The 23,609-nt window shown below is 42.2% G+C and overlaps 1 long non-coding RNA gene across 3 annotated transcripts in view; it reads right to left on the bottom strand.

The window, feature by feature from the left end:
- The window catches only part of LOC137641968 (uncharacterized), a 32,609-nt gene extending 10,475 nt beyond the window's left edge, over positions 1-22,134 (bottom strand). For 2 of the 3 annotated variants that reach the window (XR_011044617.1, XR_011044615.1), the window contains exons 1-2: positions 21,897-22,134; positions 19,759-19,896 (exon numbers count right to left, since the gene is read on the bottom strand). This is a non-coding gene — a long non-coding RNA (uncharacterized lncRNA). Of the gene's footprint in view, positions 1-19,758; positions 19,897-21,853 lie in introns of all 3 variants that reach the window. The other variant, XR_011044616.1, reaches the window with a different exon arrangement.
- Between the last annotated feature and the right edge of the window lie 1,475 nt (positions 22,135-23,609).

The following is a 23,609-nucleotide window of genomic DNA, read 5'->3' as shown; positions in this document are numbered from 1 at the left end:
ATACGCTTATTCATTAAAATACCTTGCATATTCAACTTCATAATTTAGACCTTAAACTTAACCGTGCTTAACCAGAGTTTGTTAAAAAAAAAAAAAGAAAAAAAAAAATACAGTTCAGCTTGGATAATTATCTACAACTATAGAAGCAGCCATGTATGAGATTGGTGTTTTCATATCAATCTTCTTATTTAAGTATTGGTTTTATGAATACTATTCTTGATAAGGTTAACAATATTTTCATTGCTTTGGAAATACAGTATTGAATTTGAAGTATTAATAGTGAATAGGATTAAAATCTCACAATCATATAGATGAATAGAAAATTAGGTATAGAGTAATTATGTTTATCTGATAAAGTTTTGAGTGCAAGTACAAAAGATGGAGGACATTATAGATGTTTTTAAAAACTTTCGGTGATTTGGAAAACCTCTGGGCTGGAAGCGCAAGAACAGATAGGTGTAGGGTACTAGTTCCCTGGTGACTCAAAATTAACAATCACTTGAAGAACGAGCGAAAGTTCCAATCGTGTGGTTCCTTATTGCGTAGTTCCTGATCATATTATTCTCCATCTCAGCTCGCAACCAATCCTGTGCAAAAAGACTATCATAGATATCAAGTGTGAGGAATCCTGTCTTGAGGCGGAGAGAACACAATTGGAATATTCACACGAGGAAAAAACATGAAGGGAAGACCACAAGGAAACAATGTTGCTCGTTAAGGTAATGTCTTGCAGACCGTACAAGCAATGAGAATAATCATCAGTTCCTCCTTAACTGGTATCATAGATTGGAAAAGCTGGAACAAAGCAGATACAAAATGTTCTGTAACCAAAAATTCCTTGAAGGAGAGGCAAGAAAGATACATTTACTGGTGTCTGACAAGTGCGTAGAAGACCAATCCCAGAGTGACTGGCCTCTCAAACACTGCCCTAGCACCAAAGGAGACAGTGGAAACCTGTGCCAATTTAGAAGGCATGAATTGTAAAGATCAAGAACATGTTGATCATGCTTGTGGTATTATTGTTGGATTGGTAAGCTGTGACAATGTGGTCCAGTAATGTCCTTATATTCACACTACACGGCAATCATATACTCCACCACAGTCCTGCTGGGTTATCGTCTCTATAATACTCCGAAGAGGGAACACCTGTACCACGTAATAAAGCATATTCTTTAGAAAGGAAAAGTTCATGATACAAAACCTCTTGCCTCACGTATGAGTTGAGAATGCACCACGACCGCTTTCCAAAGTGAAAATGCTCCCGATACGTACTGGAGAACATCTTGATGTTCTTTGAAGCGTTGTTGGGTAGAAGAATCAACACAACAGCCAATTTCCTAAACAGTACCACCTACCAAACCATATTCCAAGGGAAAGGAAGCACTCCAGATACAAAATCAATTGCCTCTCTTATGAGGCAATAACATACTAGTATCGTCTTTCCAAGTGGATACTTTCTCAGTCTGTGCTGATGGTTCTTTCAACGTTCTTCGATTTCTTGGCGTCACAAAAGCGTCCCTGGAATGTCCTGGAGCCAGCAATGCTTTTGCCTAATCTCGTATGAGACCTAACAATAGTAGCAGGAGCATGAGCTCCATCATCTTGTACCAAAACAACCTCCCACGGTTGTTCGGGTTTTGATATAGTGGTGCTCCTCCAACAAGACCTAATAAAAGATTCGGTCAATGTCTTGTGAGACTCGGTCAAATCGTTTCTCCTGAGCTTTAGTGACTCCGTCTTTCTTCTCTTCTGAATGGCAAGCATCATATCTGAAGGCTCAGCAATAGGTGAGGAAGATATGGGAAAAGATGAGGTGATAGAGCAAGTTGAGCATATTTGCATCAGTTCCTTCTCGGTCATCCCGGATAATGGAAAAGGCTGATGCTCTTCGTCCCCGCCACCCATGATCATACTCTGTACCAGAAGGAGAAGGAAGTGATCACTTAGTGGGTGGATAACAGGTGCAAGTAAATTCAGGTGTGTGTGAATCTCAGGTACAGGTGGAGCGAGACAAACATGGAAGGTAGTATGTTCCAAGGCCGTACACATGCAAGTGAAGCTTGTGCTTGAGGAAATTGGGAGCATTGTACACATGTAATCCATACACATAAAATCCTTGAGCATGGAACCCTTGCATGTAGAGCGTGGTTTCTGTGACAGTGCTGAGTGTGTTGAGATGGTCTACTTAAGTGCTAATGCTGCTAGTATAAGGGGGAATTCATTCACCATGATACTTCTGCTGGACTGACATATTTCTTAATGGTAATTTCATCATATTTCAGGAACTCATGGAAGGAGAACAGAAAATCGGGGGATCCCCTTTATCCCGGTCGAAGGTCAAACTACTCGGTCTCATACGAGACAGAATACTGGTAAGAAGTATGAGTATTTGAATTGTGTACTGCTCAGTACTTTGTATGATCTTGGTATGTAGGCCTAGCGCTCCTGGAACTTACCCTTCTTACATATGTTGAGACAGATCATCAAAGATGCACTGCTACGTTGATCGATTATCACAGATGATGTCTTTTTTTTTCGGGTTGACTAAAAGTACTCATACGAGGGCACTGCATACAGTGCAAAACTGATCACACATGTAGAAGCAATGCATATCAATGTTTCTTCCAGTTAAGGAAGCAGTCTCAGCAAACACTGATTCCCCCTCTCCCAAAAGAGAGATATCATCCAGGAACGGGGGAGAAGGTTGGAGCACTTCATACAGACAGTAAGCACAGGTAAAAGGTGTGTGAACATCCATACTGAGTACACAGATTACTCCCCCAGGGAGAAGTATTCAGATGTACCTTTCCGCTAGGGGACACCTTTTGGAATTTACTAAAGGAAGGTAGGTTCTTGGTGCTGTAATGTCCCCACCATTGGGAGAGAAATGGTTGGAATTATGCAAACATGATCCCTAGTGATAGGTCTTCCTGGGCACCCTTGATGATGTCTTCAACTTTGTCTCCTACAGAAGTAACAGCAAAGACTGTCTCACAAAGATTAGGAAGAGGAAAAAGAAGAACTTCAAGTTCGGCTTTTTCCTTGTTGTACAAGCCAATGACGATACTTTCCAGGAGAAGAGACTTAATGAGCTCTATGAAGAAAAAGCATGACTAGATGTTATGTTCTTAGCAGCACCAAATCTTTCATCCATCAATAGAATACATAGATGATTATGGGCTGCCAGTCTCCTTAGGATTCCGGTGGTGTCTGTCTTCAAAGGGCCTAACAAGAGAGGGAATATACAGTAAACAAGAATGTGAATATCGGCAGGTTTGCACAGGAAACTATCACATAGCTACAGTTATTTGGAAGCAACTGCAAATCCTCCTCATTAATGTCCCTTTCATATGAAAATCTACCAACAAATTATCTTAAAGAAAATCCTAAATATAAAAGAGTGATTTGAGGATGCAAGACACCTGAAAAGTGAAAGCTCAGTGGCAGGTTGGGTGGGAGAGGCTTACCCACCACCCAACACCTATCTACCGACAACTCGTAAAGTCTTAATAGCATTTTCCACCTTCACTAAAGCACACTCCTATTAAAGGATGAAGGCTTGCATTCATGTAGCAACAAATATAATAGAACTTTTGTTGACATTACAGTATTATAATTAAAGCTTTGGGCATGGAAAATACAAAAAAGTGTATTTTTCAAAAAGTAATTTATATTTTTCCTAACTGCAATATCCAAACCTGAGTTCATTATAGGAGTATAATTTCAGCATGGCTAGAATTCAACTGTTAACATTTATAATGTAGTGTCAGTAGTTTCTGGTGATGGAGGATAGTTCTATTGATAGAAACTGCCTTTGTGGAGACTTGCGAGTGCATGATTCCAGGTGTGCGGGTACAGATCCGACAACAATGTCATATGATGCGGAAATTATATTCCCTTTCAAGGAATTACGCGCTGTACTTAGACTAGCCTTTCTCCTTAGAGAGAATCCTGTAAACCCTGGGGATTCCAAAATCGTAGCAGTGTGTGGGCAACTGGAATATGATATGAAAGTTTAGACTTCCAGAGGTAGAGGCGCACCTATATCCCTAAGGGAAACAGGCGAATCTCCTGGCCTCAAGACTTGTCCAAGATTTAAAGAAAGAAAATTTTAAAAGTTTGAAGAGAAGCCGATAGAAAGTCTCTGTGATTTGGTGTCTGGAATCAAAGTGACAGTTCTGTGTACCATGAAGGGGGCCTGGCTTCCACATCGGTTACTGCCGACACCTTGGTATAAGTTTTCACTCTCCCAGCTATACTGGAATCAATCTCCTAATTAAAAGACAAAGGTTTGTAATTGTGTAGGAACAAATAAGAATTTATGTTAATGATAATTTTACCAGGTGGATAATCACTTAAATTAAAATATATAGCTTAAAATATTGCTTTTATTTCACCCAGTGCATGTATCTCTACATCCAAACACTGCCTCTCAATGCTTGGGATATGTGCACCTTTATCAGGATGGACAAAGATTTCAGTGATTAATAGATAGGTGCACACACCAATCAATGTTAAGATCTTTATAGGGTCTCCATGATTAGCTTAGAGTTACACTGACCCCATTGATAACGGGAACAAAAATTCTGGCATTCACTGGTTCATCCACAAGTATAATCAAGAACGAAATGTGTGGTATCTTAAACTTGTTTTTTGGGCTCGAGCCATGTCGTCCTGATGGAAGTTCTTTTCAGCTGCTTCCTACTGTATTATATTTCTGCGAGTGATATTACAAGAGAATTACTGTCCGGTATCACGGGGTTCCAACCCGCGGAACAACTATCCGTGGATATCGTGTATAATCAGGGACGTATCCTAAGATAACCATAGATATCTGCACCCCCAATAGACTTTACCCAGTCTAATCCTCTAAGGGGAAGGATAAGTGAGGAGCCGTTACATATCCTATCACCTTTTGGTGCTCCCATACGACCTTGGCGCTTCATTCCTTTGTTCGCAGCTTCACGCTACTGTTCTATTTTTTGTTGTGCGCTTTTTATCAGCTTATTTTGAAGAATTTCTTCGTATGATGGCTTCCTCTTCCTCGTCAAAGTTGATACCTAAATCTCTTTGCAGTTTGTTTTAGCTGTAAATGATTTGGATCCCTATGGAGAATAATTTTTTAGCTTTTTCGATCGAGGAAGCCTGAGCACTTCGAGTCCAGCTAGCCTCAGCGTCGGGTTTCGTACCTGATCGCCCTTTTTTCGTGTTTACTTGTTTATTATACTGTATAAGTTTCACGTTAGCTAGCACTGTAGTTTTTTAGCATTGCGATGCTTTGGGCTCTATTTTAAGTTTGCATTTACATTGCATTTTTGTAATTTATGTCTTTTTTGGTTCGTGTCAGTTTCGACTAGCCTAGCCTAAAGGCGGTAAGTTTCTAGTTGGAGACGGACTCGCCGATGTCGTTTTGGTCTTTAGTTTCGGATTCGTTGACAGTGATTTTTCCTCTTGGGGAGTTTTTTACTCAATTATACTAGTTTTTTACTCAGTTAACCTAGTTTTTTAAGTCTTTTGATCCACTTGTTAGTGTTTTCTCGGTATTATGACCGTTTAGGCTCTTGACCATCGTGCTACAAGCATTCGAGAATTTTCAGGGCTAGGTATGTGCAGTTTTTTGAGCTCCCTTTGCAAAGGGTGAGCTCATTTATTTGTATACAAGTCAGTTCGATGGCTTTTTGTACTGCCATTTCTTTTAGTCTGGAATTTTTCTTTTGATTTATCGCATTCAGGCCTAGCCTGTCCTTTGGCTGCGTATCATTGGTCCGCCATCCTACATTCGTTCGAGATTTCTCATGCTGCGTAGCAGCAGTTCTATCGAGTTCCCCTTTGGGAAGGGTGAGCTCAAAATGTCAGTGCGCTGACTACTGTGTTCTGCCGTCTCTTAGCCTCTGGGAATTTGAGATCGAACAGCATTTCACTTTGTTTTATAACCCAATGCGTTACATATCTCTGCGGATGGTCATCCCATTACTGACATCAAACCTTGATTTATTTATATGATGCCGTGTTTTTGCAATTGTTTTCTTGAGAGGCCTTGTTCCTTCGGGGTTCTGGCCCTCCAGAGCCGTCAGCATACCCCTTTATAAAAGGGCGAGTTGTTAGACCGATGGCAGTGCCGGTACTTACGGCTTTGTCGTCTCCGACGGCATTCCTAATCTTAGGCATACGATAGTGATGCGTCGCTATTTACGGCGGTGTGGCCTATGGCGTAACAGCCTCTTTATACGGCATTACGTTTTTGTGAAAATTATTATTGTTTGACTTTGCTGCCATACTTACCCACACTGTCGTTACTGGCGGCAGGTCTAACCCCGTATATGTGAATATTTTTATGCCTCTGCTTTGAGGAGAGCCCTGAGAGACGACAATGCCGTTACCAAAGCGTTCCGTTACTAAGGGCAATATTTATACCTTTATGGCATACGTTTTTTCCCTTCTTGGAGACGGCCTTCTGTAAGGTGAGTGCTCTATTATCTGTTGATGAGTACAATTCTAGATTAACATAAAGACCTTACTTCTACTACTTGAGAGGTTTCTTTATGTAGGTCTGTAGCCATGGAGGTCTCTTTTACGAAAGGTCTTCTGTGGCTAGGCTTAGAAATGACCACTACATTTGGTTATTTGTTTCTAACAATCTATCCTGTTCCCTTCAAGGGTGTGGATTGGATTTTTAATTCGTATCCTTACAAGTTGGATCCTTTGTAGGGATCTTTCTTATAGGATTATGGGTTGGAATTTTTTCCAATTTTTTCCAATCTAACGCCATTAACCAGGGTCTGGATATTTTGTTCTCTACCTCTTACTTTCTCACCTATTGCAATTACACACAATTTGGGGATTACTATTCCCTTTTTGTTGACATCATAAAATACTATTAATCCATTCTTTTCAGTTTGGTGATTCAAAGAGACCATTGTACTCATAAATTTTTTCTCTTTTCTCCTTACAAGCGAGGTTTTCGAAGGAGATGCACTGCAGGGTGCAGATTTGTGCCCGGACCGTGAGGTATCCCTGTGGTCATGATATCTGCAGGACCCATGCTAAGTGCTGGAGGATGAAGGGTCCGGTCTCCTACTGGGACTCACAGGACTGCAGTGTGTGCAAAGATTTGCATCACTCGAGATGGATATCTAAGGATATCCCTGATGACGGCCGAATGTTCTTCCAGAGATCTCTTCGTACCTGGGTCAAGGGATTTAAGAAGAATGCTGACCCGAAGGCTCCTAACCTTCCATCTACGGAGTGGAAGGATATACTTTTCCCTAAGGCAGCTCCGGACTCAGTATTGGGCTATTCCCAACCTAGGACCATACCAACTGCCCAGTTGCACGAGGATGAGGCCTCTAGTGCCATGAGCCTCAATCTGGACAATAAGTCTACGGTTTCCTCTTTATCTCCGGGTAGAGAATCTGCTCTTCTGTCACCTGTACATTCAGATGACAAACCTCTCCCTCAGGTGGATGATTCTTATCTGCCCGAGTTGGATGACAATAGTGTGGCGTCTGTGAGAGACTCGGTTTTGGCCGCTGTTTCAATTGCCACCACCAAAGCGGCTTCCATGTCCATAGTTACAACTACGTCTTCCTTGTCGGGTACAACTCCTGTTTCTGTTCATCCTCCTTCCCAAGTTGAGCCGGTGGAACCAAAACCACCTAAATTTCCAAGTACTTTGGCTGACACGTCCCCTTTAGCTAACATGAAAGCTTTCATGGAAGGGACTCAACAATATCAAAGAATGATGTTCAAACCCTTGCGTGAGGAGATCCAAGCTTTGAAATCTCAGTAGGACCTGGGTAAGGTTAAGGTCTTACCTTCTCAGCTACCTTTTTGTACTCAACAAAATCCCTGGAGGTACGCGGGTCACGCCGGTACTTTTAGAGGGTATCCTCCACATTGGAGAAGGGTTAGGCTCCAGCCTCATAGCCGGTCTGGAATTTTATACAGATATCGAGGCCTATCCTTTTTGCTATGTAAGGGTGGCTGAAGGTGTCCCATTGAGAGACGACACTATCCCCAAAGAAACGATCCTTCTAGAACACACTAGAGCCCAGCACCTGGCCGTGAAGGAAATGAAGACAGCAGGGTGTCTTAACACGCAGCTAGGTGCCTTTGGTTAAAGGTTATCCCCATTTATAGCTCCAGATACAATGGTTTTCCCCTTTGCTTCGAAGGGTTTTGTAGCAGTAAAAAAGGCCATACGAGAAGGTAAATCTCTTCCTGTGTTGGAGGAACGTAGACCTGTGTCACTCGTTCTTCCACATCATGCTGACAATTGGATGGATGTTCAGTTTACCTTTTCGGAAGGTAAATTGGACAAGGATGTAGCCAGTCGACAATTTAACAAAAGATTGCCGAGGATTCCTGAACACCTCCTTAAAGCTAAATTGGAAGCTAGGGAGAGACCATCAGCCACGATGTCTCTCCAATGTTTTATTGAATGATGATCGGGAATTTCACTGATGCCCCAGTTTTTCTCCTTCTTGGCCAAGACCCATTTGGCTACCTTTATGAAGGATCTCTATGATTTCTTTCAGGCTCGAAGAGCCTGTAGGAAACGTGTACTCACTTCAGCTACTATACTCATGAGCCGAAACGTCTCATTGACGCTTGTACTGTATATGGGGAAAGGATCTGTTTCCTCCAAAAATCAGTGAAGGAGGTTTTGGATAAAGCTGCAGCTGAGAATAAGAGCCTTTTCCAGAGGTGGGGAATATCTCTAAAGAGAAAATTCACTCCTGGGGTCAGATCTCAGCCAAAGAGGGTCCACAAACCAACCTATCTTCTACAAGTGCTCCTCAGAACGTCCTTTCGATCCCCTCAGAGAGAAAGAGGCAGTAGAGGGCGCTTGGAAAGGGGCAGCAGGTCAAGAAGTTGTGGTCTTCGAGGTGCCAGAGGAAGCAGGGGTGCACATCCTCAGGTCAAACAATGAGGATGCTCCGGTAGGGGGAAGGCTGAAATTGATCAAGGACCGGTGGGCGTTCAGTCCTTGGGCACAGAGCGTCATTTCCAACGGATTGGGTTGGAAGTGGAAGAGACAACCTCTAAAGATCAGGAGATTTTTTCAGAAGTCAACACCTCATCTGGCACAATATGTGCAACACCTGCTAAAGAAGAGTTATCCGTTGCACAAGGTCTATGAAATTTCAAAGTCGTCTGTTTTGCATGCCAAAGAAAGATTCAATCATACCTCGAACTATTCTCGACTTGTCCCGTCTAAACTTGTTCGTTCAGTGCAACAAGTTCCGAATGCTGACTATTTCGCAGATACAGTACGGACCTTACTACCCCAGGATGCTTACACCGTCTCTATAGATCTTACCGACACTTATTGGCACCTTCCGATAGGTCGACGCTTCTCCCCCTACATTGGTTTCAGCCTGGAGCGAAAGGCTATGTATCCAGAGCAATGCCATTCGGGCTCAACATAGCTCCGGGAATTTTCACAAAGGTTATCGACGCAGCCGTTCAACAGCTTTGGGAAAAAGACCTTCAAGTAGTGGCGTACCTGGACGACAGGGTAGTGTAGGCTCCCTCGGCACGGGAGTGCACAGAGGCAACCTCTCAAGTTGTCAAGTTTTTGCAGTCCCTAGGATTTCGGATCAACTTCAAGAAGTCGAGAATGGACCCAGCTCATGTTTTTCAGTGGCTGGGGATTCATTGGAGCCTACAGTCTCATTCGCTGTCCATACCTCCTTCCAAGAGGAGAAATAGCAAAGTCAGTCCGGTCTGTGATCAAATCGCGATGGGGCTCTTTACAATAAGCCTCAGTAACGAACCCTCTCCTTAAAGGATGGCTCAAGGATGCAAGCAGAATTTGGAAGCGGAGAGCCTCCACAGCTCTCCGCGGCCATCAGAAGAAGACCACGGTGTTACTCCGAAGGCAATTTCGTCTGGGGTCTACAGCCAAAAGTCTTTCATAGGCAATACCGTTGCGCTTTCCTCCTCCAGTAGTGATTCTTCATACGGACGCCTCATTGGACGGTTGGGGGGGGTCATCCCCACTCGGGGGGGGTCATACCCCACTCTGGGGGGTCATACCCCACTCTGGGGGGGGGGGTCATACCCCACTCAAGAAAGTGCAAGGCGGTTGGTCTCAGAAATTCTAGCAATTACACACAAATATTCTGGAAGCCTGGCAGTCTTCTCATCCCTCAAAGAGTTACACTTGAAGAAGAATATTCACATTCGATTAGTCCTCGACAGCAAAGTAATAGTCCATTGCATCAACAGGCAAAGGTCAAGGTCTCCCCAAATAAATCATGTAATGTTTGCCATCTTTACGTTGGCTCAGAGGAAAGGGTGGCATCTGTCAGCATCTCACCTTCAAAGAGCACGGAATGTGATGGCGGACTCCCTATCTTGAACACACCCTCTAGAGAGGGAATGATCGCTAGACGGAAAATCTCTTTCATGCAGGAGTAGGTCCCTGGTCTTCAAGTGGATCTGTTTGCAACGAGTCTCAACAAGAAACTTCCCTGCTATGTAGCCCCAAATATGGATCTGGCAGCAGTGAACCTGGATTGGAATCAGTGGGAGAGGATTTACCTGTTTCCACCCTTCAATCTTCTCATGAAGGTTTTGGACAAACTTCGATCGTTCAGGGAGACAGCAGCCCTGATTGCTCCTCTATGGCCGAAGAGCAACTGATACCCCATAGTGACAGAAATGAACCACAGGTTGGTGCCCTTGCCCCACCCGAGTCTGTCCCAAAAAGTACAGAGGAAGACTGTCTTCACTTCACCATGGAAAACGAACACCCTTCATCTCATGATTTTTTCGCATTAGCCCTAGAAAAGAGGTTCAAAATTCAACGTGACAAGTTAGCGTTTGCAGAAAATTATAAAACTTCCACTACTTTGAATCAGTATGAAACATCGTGGAAGAAATGGGTTTAAGTACGTTAAGGACAAGAATCCAGATTTTATCATAATGGATTTTTGTTTGGGGTTTTTGATTGACTTACATGCGCAAAGCCTAGCATCCTCCACGATATCGTTGTACAAGTCAGCCCTGGCTAGACACATTTTATATGATTTTGAAATTGATTCTAACTCGGACCTCTTCAATATGATTCCGAAAGCTTGTGCAAAGTTAAGACCGTCGGCTCCGCCGAGACTGAACTCTTGGTCGTTAGATAAAGTGTTACAATTTGCTTCGGAAATTGACAATCAAACTGTTTCTATACGAGATTTGAATCAAGTAGTGATTTTTCTAATTGCCATGGCTTCTGGTGCTCAGGTTATTGAGATTGTGGCTCTCTCTAAAGATGAGGGTCACATTGAATTTACAGATAACGGTGAAGTTAATTTATATCCTGATCCTACCTTTTTGGCTAAAAATGAGCTTCCCTCTAAATGACAGGGAGCGTGGAAAATAGTTTTCCTCGTAAGTGATCTCACCCTGTGTCCAGAGCAGTGTTCTAAAGACTTATCTTTTCAGAACAAAGCATTTTAAAGGTGGTCAGTTATCTAAGGGTGAAGCAGTGGGATCAGATTTGTCTGAAACAAGTGAGAGCAAAGATGGCATATTTTATAAGAAGAGCGGAACTGGCTAGTATGCCATTGGGTCATGACCCTAGGAAAGTGGCTTCCTCGCTTTACTTTTTTCAGTATTTGTCCTTTGAGGGTTTACAGGCTTATACTAGTTGGAAGTCCACCAGGGTGTTCTTCAAGCATTATATGAAACAATTGGAGGAAATATGTTATTTTCATTAGTAAAATAAATTTTTGAATATACTTACCCGATAATCATGTAGCTGTCAACTAATCTACGGTCGGGATACGCCAGCGATCGCTATACAGGTGGGGGTGAACACCACAGCGCCATCTGTGGTCAGGTATTCCAGTACTTCTTGTCAACACCACCTCAATTTTTTCCTCGGTCCACTGGTTCTCTATGGGGAGGAAGGGTGGGTCAATTAAATCATGATTATCGGGTAAGTATATTCAAAAATTTATTTTACTAATGAAAATAACATTTTTCAATATTAATCTTACCCGATAATCATGTAGCTGATTCACACCCAGGGTGGTGGGTGGAGACCAGCATACATGTTAACAAAGAAGCTAAGTATCCCGTATTTTATTTTATTAGTTATTCAAAAATAACATAAAATAAATAAGTACCTGGTAAGGAAGACGACTTGAACCATTACTCTGCCTTTATTAAGTACGTCTTCCTTACTGAGCGTAGCGGTCCTCTTAGGATGCTGAACGACTCTTAGGTGCTGAAGTATTAAGGGCTGCAACCCATACTAAAGGACCTCATCACAACCTTTAACCTCGGCGCTTCTCAAGAAAGAATTGACCACCCGCCAAATCAACAAGGATGTGGAAGGCTTCTTAGCCGACCGTACAACCCATAAAAATTATTCAAGAGAAAGGTTAAAAAGGTTATGGGATTATGGGAATGTAGTGGCTGAGCCCCCGCCTACTACTGCATTCGTTGCTACGAATGGTCCCAGGGTGTAGCAGTTCTCGTAAAGAGACTGGACATCTTTGAGATAGAATGATGCGAACACTGACTTGCTTCTCCAATAGGTTGCATCCATAACACTCTGCAGAGAACGGTTCTGTTTGAGGGCCACTGAAGTAGCCACAGCTCTCACTTCATGTGTCCTTACCTTCAGCAAAGCAAGGACTTCTTCCTTCAGATGAGAATGTGCTTCCCTAATCAGGAGCCTGAATAGGTAAGAAACTGAGTTCTTAGACCTTGGAAGAGAAGGCTTCTTGATAGCACACCATAAGGCTTCTGATTGTCCTCGTAAAGGTTATGACCTTTTTAGATAGTACCTAAGAGCTCTAACTGGGCAAAGTACTCTCTCCAGTTCGTCCCCCACCAAGTTGGACAGGCTTGGGATCTCGAACGACTTAGGCCAAGGACGTGAAGGAAGCTCGTTTTAGCAAAAAACCGAGCTGCAAGGAACATGTAGCCGTTTCAGATGTGAAAACTATGTTCCTGCTGAAGGCGTGGATCTCACTTACACTTTTAGCTGTTGTCAAGCACACGAGGAAAATAGTTTTTAATGTGAGGTCCTTAAAAGAGGCTGATTGGAGAGGTTCAAATCTTGATGACATAAGGAACCTTAGGACCACGTCTAGATTCCAGCCTGGAGTGGACAACCGACGTTCCTTTGAGGTCTCAAAAGACCTAAGGAGGTCCTGTAGATCTTTGTTGGTGGAAAGATCCAAGCCTCTGTGGCGGAAAACCGCTGCCAACATACTTCTGTAACCCTTAATCGTAGGAGCTGAAAGGGATCTTACGTTCCTTAGATGTAACAGGAAGTCAGCAATCTGGGTTACAGTGGTACTGGATGAGGAAACTGCATTGGCCTTGTACCAGCTTCGGAAGACTTCCCCTTTAGACTGATAGACTCTGAGAGTGGATGTCCTCCTTGCTCTGGCAATCGCTCTGGCTGCCTCCTTCGAAAAGCCCCTAGCTCTTGAGAGTCTTTCGAAAGTCTGAAGGCAGTCAGACGAAGAGCGTGGAGGTTTGGATGTACCTTCTTTACGTGAGGTAGACGTAGAAGGTCCACTCCTAGAGGAAGAGTCCTGGGAATGTCGACCAGCCATTGCAGTACCTCTATGAACCATTCTCTCGCGGGCCAGAGCGGAGCCAACCAACGTCAGCCGTGTCCCTTTGCGAGAGGCGAGCTTCTGAAGTACCCTGTTGACAATCTTGAACGGCGGGAATGCATACAGGTCGAGATGGGACCAATCCAGCAGAAAAGCATACACGTGAACTGCTGCTGGGTCTGGAATCGGAGAACAATACAACGGGAGCCTCTAGGTTATCGAGGTAGCGAACAGATCTATGGTTGGCTGACCCCACAGGGCCCAAAGTCTGCTGCAAACATTCTTGTGAAGGGTCCACTCTGTGGGGATGACCTGACCCTTCCGGCTAAGGCGATCTGCCATGACATTCATATCGCCCTGAATGAACCTCGTTACCAGCGTGAGCTTTCGATCTTTTAACCAGATGAGGAGGTCCCTTGCGATCTAGAACAACTTCCACGAATGAGTCCCTCCCTGCTTGGAGATGTAAGCCAAGGCTGTGGTGTTGTCAGAGTCCACCTCCACCACCTTGTTAAGCTGGAGGGACTTGAAGTTATCAAGGCCAGATGAACCGCCAACAGCTCCTTGCAATAGATGTGAAGTGTCTTTAGCTCCTGATTCCATAATCCCGAGCATTCCTGTCCGTCCAAAGTCGCACCCCAGCCCGTGTCTGATGCGTCAGAGAAGAGACGGCGGTCGGGTTTCTGAACAGCCAAAGGTAGACTTCCTTGAGAAGAAAGCTGTTCTTTCACCACGTGAGAGTAGACCTCCTCTCTTCGGAAACAGGAACTGAGATCGTCTCTAGCGTCATGTCCTATATCCAGTGAGCCGCTAGATGATACTGAAGGGGGCGGAGGTGGCGTCTCCCTAACTCGATGAACAGGGCCAGCGATGAAAGTGTCCCTGTTAGACTCATCCACTACCTGACTGAGCATCGGTTCCTTCTCAGCATGCTCTGGATGCAATCTAGGGCTTAGTAGATCCTTGGGGCCGACGGAAAAGCCCGAAAAGCTCGACTCTGAAGATCCATACCCAGGTAGACAATGGTCTGGGATGGGACGAGCTGGGACTCCTCAAAATTGACCAGGAGGCCCAGTTCCTTGGTCAGATCCATAGTCCATCTGAGAATCTCCAGACAGCGACGACTTGTGGGAGCTCTTAAAAGCTAGTCGTCTGACGGAGCCGGACACAAGATCATGGTACTGCTGCACAGTCTGTGAACTGTCAACCATGGGGAAGCGAGGAAGTACAGCGACAACCCGAAGCTGTCTAGACTGTCTGGGTCGTACAGACAACTCCTTATCGGGTTGCTGAGGTTGCCGCACTGCGTCACAACAAGTCACTTCTGCTGGTTGTTGAACGTCTTCCCAGTGACACACTGACTCCGTAAACAAAAAATCCTCTAACAAGGACTAAGCTTGGACTGCATGTCTAGCAACAAAGCTCAAGGTCTATGGGAGCAGGTGTGGTAACAGACGGGGTTAGCGACTGAAGTGGAACCATTACCCTCCCTGGAAGCATGTTATGCTTAAATAAAAGTCCATAGGAGGCTAAGCAGCTAAAGGCTCCTCTCCAAATGACAGCGTCCTCAAGGGAATATCAGAAGGAGGGAGAATAGCACTTTCTCATCTACAGGAACCATATCTGAGAAAAGCTAAGTTCTCTCAGTGAGGGTTTCACTGGTGCAAAAGCAGCAGACTAGAAGGCAACGTTATGAAACTGCTTGACAGTCTAGTGAGTTGGCAACAACCAAAGATGTGTGACTGAGGAGCATGCGGTAAGGTATGCAGAGCATGCTGTATGTAGAGCATGCTGTAAGGTAAGCAGAGCATGTTGCATGGCGTGCGGCTTATGCTGCATGGGATGAGGCTCATGCTGCATGGGATGAGGCTCATGCTGCATGGTATGAGGCTCATGCTGCATGGGATGAGGCTCATGCTGCATGGTATGAGGCTCATGCTGCATGGGATGAGGCTCATGCTGCATGGTATGAGGCTCATGCTGCATGGGATGAGGCTCATGCTGCAAGGGATGAGGCTCATGCCGCATGCGTTGAGGAGGATGCCGCATAGTATGAGGCTCCTGCCTCATGGGTTGAGGCGGTTGCCACATAGCATGAGGCTCCTGCCTCATGGTTTGAGGAGGATGCCGCATAGCATGAGGCTCCTCATAGCATGAGACTCCTGCCTCATGGTTTGAGGAGGATGCCGCATAGCATGAGGCTCCTGCCTCATGGGTTGAGGAGGATGCCGCATAGCATGAGGCTGCCTCATGGGTAGAGGAGGTTGCCGCATAGCATGAGGCTCCTGCCTCATGGGTTGAGGAGGATGCCGCATAGCATGAGGCTCCTGCCTCATGGTTTGAGGAGGATGCCGCATAGCATGAGGCTCCTGTGAGGTTCCTGCCTCAAGAGTTGCGTCTGCCTCAAGGGTTGAGGAGGTAGCTGCGCAGAGAGAGGCTCATGCTGTGAAGAATGCGGTTGCTGCATGCATTGAGGCGGCTGCCTCATAGCATGAGGTTCCTGCCTCAAGAGTTGCGTCTGCCTCAAGGGTTGAGGAGGTGGCTGCGCAGAGAGAGGCTCTTGCCTCAAGAGTTGAGGCTCTTGCCTCAAGAGTTGAGGCTCTTGCCTCAAGAGTTGAGGCTCTTGCCTCAAGAGTTGAGGCTCTTGCCTCAAGAGTTGAGGCTCTTGCCTCAAGAGTTGAGGCTCTTGCCTCAAGAGTTGAGGCTCTTGCCTCAAGAGTTGAGGCTCTTGCCTCAAGAGTTGAGGCTCTTGCCTCAAGAGTTGAGGTTCTTGCCTCAAGAGTTGAGGCTCTTGCCTCAAGAGTTGAGGCTCTTGCCTCAAGAGTTGAGGTTCTTGCCTCAAGAGTTGAGGTTCTTGCCTCAAGAGTTGAGGCTCTTGCCTCAAGAGTTGAGGTTCTTGCCTCAAGAGTTGAGGCTCTTGCCTCAAGAGTTGAGGCGGTTGCCGCATAGCATGAGGCTCCTGCCTCAAGGAAAGTGGAGGTTGCTGCATAGCGCTGGTACCTGGCAACTCCCAATGCGGCAGCTCACGCATGGAGGCAGGAGGAGCCTCAACATCATACGTCTGGCAGGGTGGACTGCGTAGAGGTGGAGGAGCGCTCGCAGGAGGAGGTGTGCTAACCTTCTCTGCCTGAAACTCCTGCATCAACACCGCAAGCTGAGACTGCATTGTCTGCAGCATAGACCACTAGAGTTTAAGAAAGACAACAACAAACGGAGCTACTGTCCGTTGAGACTGAGGGTCTAAAACAGCTGGTGCGGCAACAGACGGAGTTACTGCCTGTTGCGATACCACCTTGCCTCTCTGGGAGGTGTGCAGTTGTCGTACTGCAGCAAGTCCGAACTGACCCAGTGCTAATGGCACCACCTAGGAGTTGGACTTGCGCGGAAGGGACCGACTTGCACTTAAAAGCTGCAAGATTTGGTCCATGGTTTCTGCGAGAAACCTCTTCCGCAGACGAGGAATAAAAGGGCTCTCTCGTCTTTGTGTGGGTGGGGTGATCACGTCGGCTACGTGAGTTGGTTACACCCAAAACCACGGAGGGAAACGTCTGTTCGTCGATCAAGGCCTGATGAACCCATAAGTCCTTCGACGTTACTTCTCCCCTGCTTGGGAGCTTGTAAGAGGTCCCAGACTAGGCGAACAACTGGCACGAACAGACGAACCCTCGAACGCAACACTGTAACACTTTGCGCTTATCACTTTATCACTTTTGATTTTCTGTTTGCACTTATTTCACTGAACTCGAAACTTTAAGTGGTTTGTACCTGAAACACGCAATTCTATCCTTCATTAAAAGTTAGTAATTGCGAAAACAGTATTACAATGTAACAGAAAAACATAATGAAAGATAAATAATTCAGTGGCTGGAAAAGAGACTAAACACTAGATCAAATAAACTACGTTTAAAATCTCTCACCGCATAAAGCCTGAGAACAAGAATAAAACTCTAGAAACGTTTACCTTCTTCCCCTAAAGAGACTAGGGAGAAGAGCAAAAACGATAACAACGTTACCCGCTTGAACGAAACGTTTATCCTCCTCTCTCTCCCTCCGTCTCTATCTCTCTCTCTCTCTCTCTTGACTTAGAACCTGAGAGATGAGCCCAATTATATATATCGTTAAAACATATTATTGTTAAAGGAAAAAAACTGAAAGATTTCCAAAATAAAAAGTTCCTTTATTAGAATTAAAACCATTTAAGCTAAGAAAGAATGAACAAAACGATAGAATCGTTCTACTCTTACTGCAACGTGACACCGTGAATACTCTCTCTCTATCGTAACGGTAGAGCGCAAGTTGAACGTTCTGAACGTCAACAACTGCAGAGACAAAACAAAACGTTAGTTCAACTTTGAAAACAGTACGAGACTATCAAAGAAATTCTTTCAAAAACATTAAAATAGCATAATATGTTAACAGGTAAAAACAAAATGACGGGCTCAATGTTAATTAACTTCGGTTCCAATAAAAGACCGCCTACTATTATTGATCGAAGAGGCCTATAAAATTAAGAAAGAGAGTCTATACTCTCTTCGACACCAACACTTCCGTCTAAGGGAAGGGTCGGCCATTAAAAGTGAAAGAGAGTTCATACTCTCTTCGTCACCAAAATTAAATCAAAAATTAAATCAAATTAATTCCAAAAACTTGCTAAGCTAATGATAAAGCTTCCTGAATAGCGAAGGCTAAACTCTAGAGCAAATACATCACCAAATCGTGAGCAATAACTCCAGAATCAACAGCGTATCCATGTAGGTCTAGCCGGAGGCACGACAGAGGAAAAATTGAGGTGGTGTTGACAAGAAGTACTGGAGTACCTGACCACAGATGGCGCTGTGGTGTTCACCCCCACCTGTATAGCGATCGCTGGCGTATCCCGACCGTAGATTTCTGTCGGCAACAGAGTTGACAGCTACATGATTATCGGGTAAGATTAATATTGAAAAATGTCATTTTGTGGTGGCGGCGGGTAGTGTTATCAAAACCCGCTGCATTTTTCCAGCTTATTTCTTTTAATGAGTAAACTGTCTGTTTTTGTTCCCAGATCATTAATGAAAAAAATTTGTTTTGGTTTTCAGGATTCAATTTCGTTTCTCTGAATAACATGTGTACCTGCTATTTTTCTATAATACTGTATACCTGCTTTAGAAATGGTTAAACTATAGTTCAAATTATGTGTTTAGGTATAAGACTATATATTATCTTTTGCCTTATTTTGCTTATTTCTATCATAAGCTTCCTTCTGGGGTTTTATGACACGTAAAAAAAATTTTTTCACTCATGATAATTTGTGTACAAATATATTGAGGATGTATGGTTGGGTACAATATATGATCTTTATGCTTATCATAATACTTGTAATAATTCTTTGCTCTAATTTTTTGTAATAAAAGATTGTATATTGTTGCACGCCATTTATTTCTAGCCCTAATTTCATTTTACTGGCAATAAAATGAGTGTACCATTGTTAATTTCTATCCTTACTGAACATAATACACTTTGCTTGTGGATGGGTATTTTGTTCCATGCATTTTACTCACTGAGCTTATTACAGTTTTAGTGGATTGACCTCTCACCACTGTGGGATGTCTTCACCATGGGGGAAGGTGATAGCCAGACCCGGCTCTTATCGCCTTGGTAGACCATCATACTTTTCAAATAGTTTTATTATGGTTCAAAATAAAGGTAGAAATTCATACCTAGGCTTCGTCGGAGCAAGACGGTTAGCATTTTTTGGTATGGGGACTTTCATTCAAAGCCTCCAACCGAGTAATAGGTAATTCTCTGGTACACTTCCATCAGGACGACATGGCTCGACACCAAAAAAGGGATTTTGACGTAGGAAAAATCTATTTTTGGGTGAGATGGCCACGTTGACTTTATAGCCCACCCGTTACTAAATTTTGTCCCACCAAAATTGCTCGTTAGCAGTTACAAAACTTAACCATACTACTATTTGTGATGGTAAAACACTAAATGAAATGTTATTCCATATGTTTCACAAACAAACCCATAATTAAAACATTGACACATATAATAGATTTGAGTTATTCGTTATATAATAGGTTTAAATTATTCCTTATATAATAATTAAAGTTATTCCTTATTAATAGATTTAAGTTATTCCTTATATAATAGATTTAAGTTATTCCTTATATAATAGATTTAAGTTATTCCTTACCCAAATCTGGGAGGTTGAAGATTGAGGTCTTTCTGTAGCTACAGGGACTGTTCATTGGAGTCCACTTTCCACTGTCAGGTGAACGTATAATGTACATGCTTCCAGCAGGTAGTTGTGGTACTATTTGTGACTTTTGATCTGTTAAATTGATAAATTTATATTACTATAATAGTCAAACATGAAAAAAATATTTGGAATAAAAATTGGCATTAAAGTTACTTTTTCCTAGTGAATGAACATATGGAGAGAAGGGATTAGCTAAAACATGATTCTTTTCTAACTCCCCCACAGAGAACGTACTGATCCTAGCCTATTGATGTTCTGTGCATATGTACCTGTATCAGGAACTACAATGAGTTCTGAGTAATTAAACAGAGAAGCAAAATCTTTATTAGTGCTCCATTTTTAAATTACCAACTCCAGCTACATGAAATACTTTTTCTCGGGCACAGAAGTATCCATATTCCTTTGTTAAACCTAAGTGTAATTAATATGAAGTTTTTGATTTCCTGCTCTATTCCACCATATATTTACACATCAGCAAAGATCTTCCTCTAATACAATTTTACCTCCCAAACTTTGATTCCTTTATTTGAAGGCCAATTACAGGCCGCACAAAAACCTCTTAGTCGTGGCAATAATTTTCTGTGACTTCCAAGCAATTTGACCAAATTTAACCATTTGGTTTTATCTAGTCAAGGTTATGGGGATAGTCTTACCTAACAGATATTTGCAGAAAATTATTCACTAAGGAGTTTTTACCTCGCCTCTATAGGAACCCTTTCCGCTAAAGCTCTTTTAATAGTTACTCTCTTTGTATGGCTATAAAACCACAAACTAATTTAAAGTCTAAATACTCATAACTTTCATCTGGGGAGGAATAACACAACTGTACAGATAAATCCATGTACCAGTAACAGACTTAACAATTAAGAGAGTTACACAAACACACACAAAATATCAGTTTTCCCTGAGTAAAAGTTCTGTAAATGCAACATAATCATGATTGGCGAGTCTTCTTAAACTAATTTGTTACTAACCTTCACTATATAATACTACATTACATACATTTTCATAACCTATAAAACCTTGTTTGCAAAGTTGAATTTAGCAAGTTATAATGTATGTTAGAGGTGTTTGTATCACCAGTTAATTAGCCCAAGCTTCCAATTTAAGTTAGTTTACGGCTTTTCCTTTAGTTATCTTTGCCCAATGCTATAGATCCGTTTAGAATGTGGATCACACAAAGCCAGGTACAAAGAGTAGCTTGTGGGTTAATTTCAGGAATAATAGGCTAAGGTACATCCCTTACTTTCATTCATATATAATGTGCTATTTTAGTCACAGCTCAAATATGATATTGTAGGGTAGGGTAGGTAATCTAAAGTATGGTAAGGGAAGGGTGGGTAGGGTAAGGGTGGGTAAGGTAAGGGTGGGTAGGATAAGCTGGATTAGCTAAGTTAAGTTAAGGTAAGGGTAGATGAGATAAATACTATTAAGGCAAGAGTAGGTATGGTAAGTGCAGGTACATTAAGGGTAATTAAAATGGTATTAGTAGGTAACATAAATACTGGTAAGGTAAGAGTAGCTTAGATAAGAGCAGGTGAAGTAAGGAGAGGTAAGGTGAGGTTAGGTTAGTTAGGAGTAGTTAAGGTCTGGGTAGGGTAAGTAATGATAGGTAAGGAGTGGGTAACATAGGGCAGGTAAGGTATAGCCAGGTAAGGTATGGTATGTAATATTAGGTAAAGTAAGGGTATGTAATGTGAGGTTAGGTAAGGATATGGCAGGTAAAGTGGGGTTACGTACGGTAAGGGAAGGTAGAGGAGGGTCAGGTAAGATAGGGATAGGTAATCTGATGGTAGGCAATGAAGAATGTCAAAACTACATAAAACGCACTACAAACAGGCGAGTATATACGCAAACCTATACTGAAAAGTCTACTCTGAGCTAGACCTAATCTAGGACGAACCCGAAGGGCCTAAAAGAGATACAGGGCTAGGTTCTCAGGTTACTTACCCGTCAAAAATCAAGAAAACTTTAACTTTACAGCTATTTAAATTTCAACGAAGTCGTTATGGATTAAGGAAAGCCTAACCTTCATGGTAAAAGTAATGGGAAATAAATACTGTATTATTTACATGTCCAAAAGGGTGACAGGTTCCAGCAATGTTGTCTAGTTTGACGCCTATTATTGATCTATTTCCCAATTTCAGCAATCTTGACCATCTATTTCATTAAATCTGCACTGAATTGTTGTGATATACTGGAACTAGACGTAGCTGTAGTACGGACGATATTAGTAGAATAAAGTATTATTATATAAAGTTATATACTTGGAAATAAGCACTAGATAGGCTATATCTGTCTGTGTGTACATCAAAGATATTTAGGTAAGAACGAAAGATTATACAAAAAATACGTGTGCATTGGCACTAATTAACGCCATCTATTGACAACGCCTCCAACTAAAATTCAGTAAAAAGACCTACGGACGTATCATAATTCATAAGTTTTATTTTCAATTTAAGCCCTTAAAGAAACATACAACTAAGAGTATTGCTTTTATACAGAATATGTATTTTATTTGATCATATATGTATTTTATATCTATTCAGCATTGCAGCACAGAGAATTGTAATTCATATTAAGCACGTATTTTTTCGGTTTCACGATTTCAAATGTAAACAAAAGACCAAACTGACTAGCGTTATCTGCTGCCAACGAGCCCTATTAACCAGGACAAATTCTCATAACTTGTAGCAACTTTCTGATCTTTCTATTATTATCTTTGTGAGTCTGTAGAAAGCCATAGATATCATATATAGAACATTCACATGAATTCAGCCAGCATAAAAACAGATAAACTCATCTCAGAATAATTCTTCAAACTACAACTAAAACGATGAACATACTGACTTGTGATGAGACAAGGGAATACAATAGGCCATAATAAGCGTGAAGAAATTCTCTCTCTCTCTCTCTCTCTCTCTCTCTCTCTCTCTCTCTCTCTCTCTCTCTCTCTCTCTCTCTCTCTCTCTCTCTCTCTCTCTCTCTCTCAATAATTTGACTGGTTTTTTGTAATTAAGATTGGTTTCCCCTCTCAGTGAAGTCTCCAGTGTTTATCATGTGATCTTATTAGTCTAATTGGATATAATAATAATTACTGATGGAAAATGGTATAAACCTATGAATACACCATAATGCAAAAATAAAATCATCACATTATTTTACAATAGTGTCTTACTATTGGTTACGATAACTACAAGATCAATATTATATCTACTGTATAACTACAAAATCAACATTTTTAAGTAACCACATAAAGTTCATAGTAAGGAAGTCATCATGTCTAATTAAAATGATTATGACTGATTGTAATAAAAGATGACATTCAAGAAGAATCTTATGATTTAAGAAAGTTAAAATTAGAGTTTGGAAATTCTCATTCTTGCATGAAAAGGCTTTCACATATTTGCAAAATATGGCAAGAATTTTTTTTTCCAAATATATTTTCTCTAAGTAAATGGCACTTATAATCACTTGATATATGATTAAATTCATACCAGTTAATTAATAAAATTGCTATTTTGTGGGAATTAAAAAAAATGCATATTCATGAAAAAATACTGCAGAGGAGACTGAGATGGAATTATGACGAAATAAATAGCTCAACCTATCGGAGTTGGCATCACGTTTTACCGATTTTCTTCGATCACCAAAAAAAAAAAAAAAAAAAAAAAAAAAAAAAAAAAAAAAAAAAAAAAACAATAATGATTATGTTAGCATTCTGTATTAAAAGATGAAAGTGATATAAATTACTTTTAAAATGAAAACACCATGCTATCATTTTT

Source organism: Palaemon carinicauda, chromosome 6 (assembly GCF_036898095.1).
Source record: "Palaemon carinicauda isolate YSFRI2023 chromosome 6, ASM3689809v2, whole genome shotgun sequence".
Taxonomy (NCBI): Eukaryota; Metazoa; Arthropoda; class Malacostraca; order Decapoda; family Palaemonidae; genus Palaemon; species Palaemon carinicauda.
Note: the sequence above shows the minus strand (reverse complement) of the source record. Positions and strands in the feature narration are given on the sequence as shown.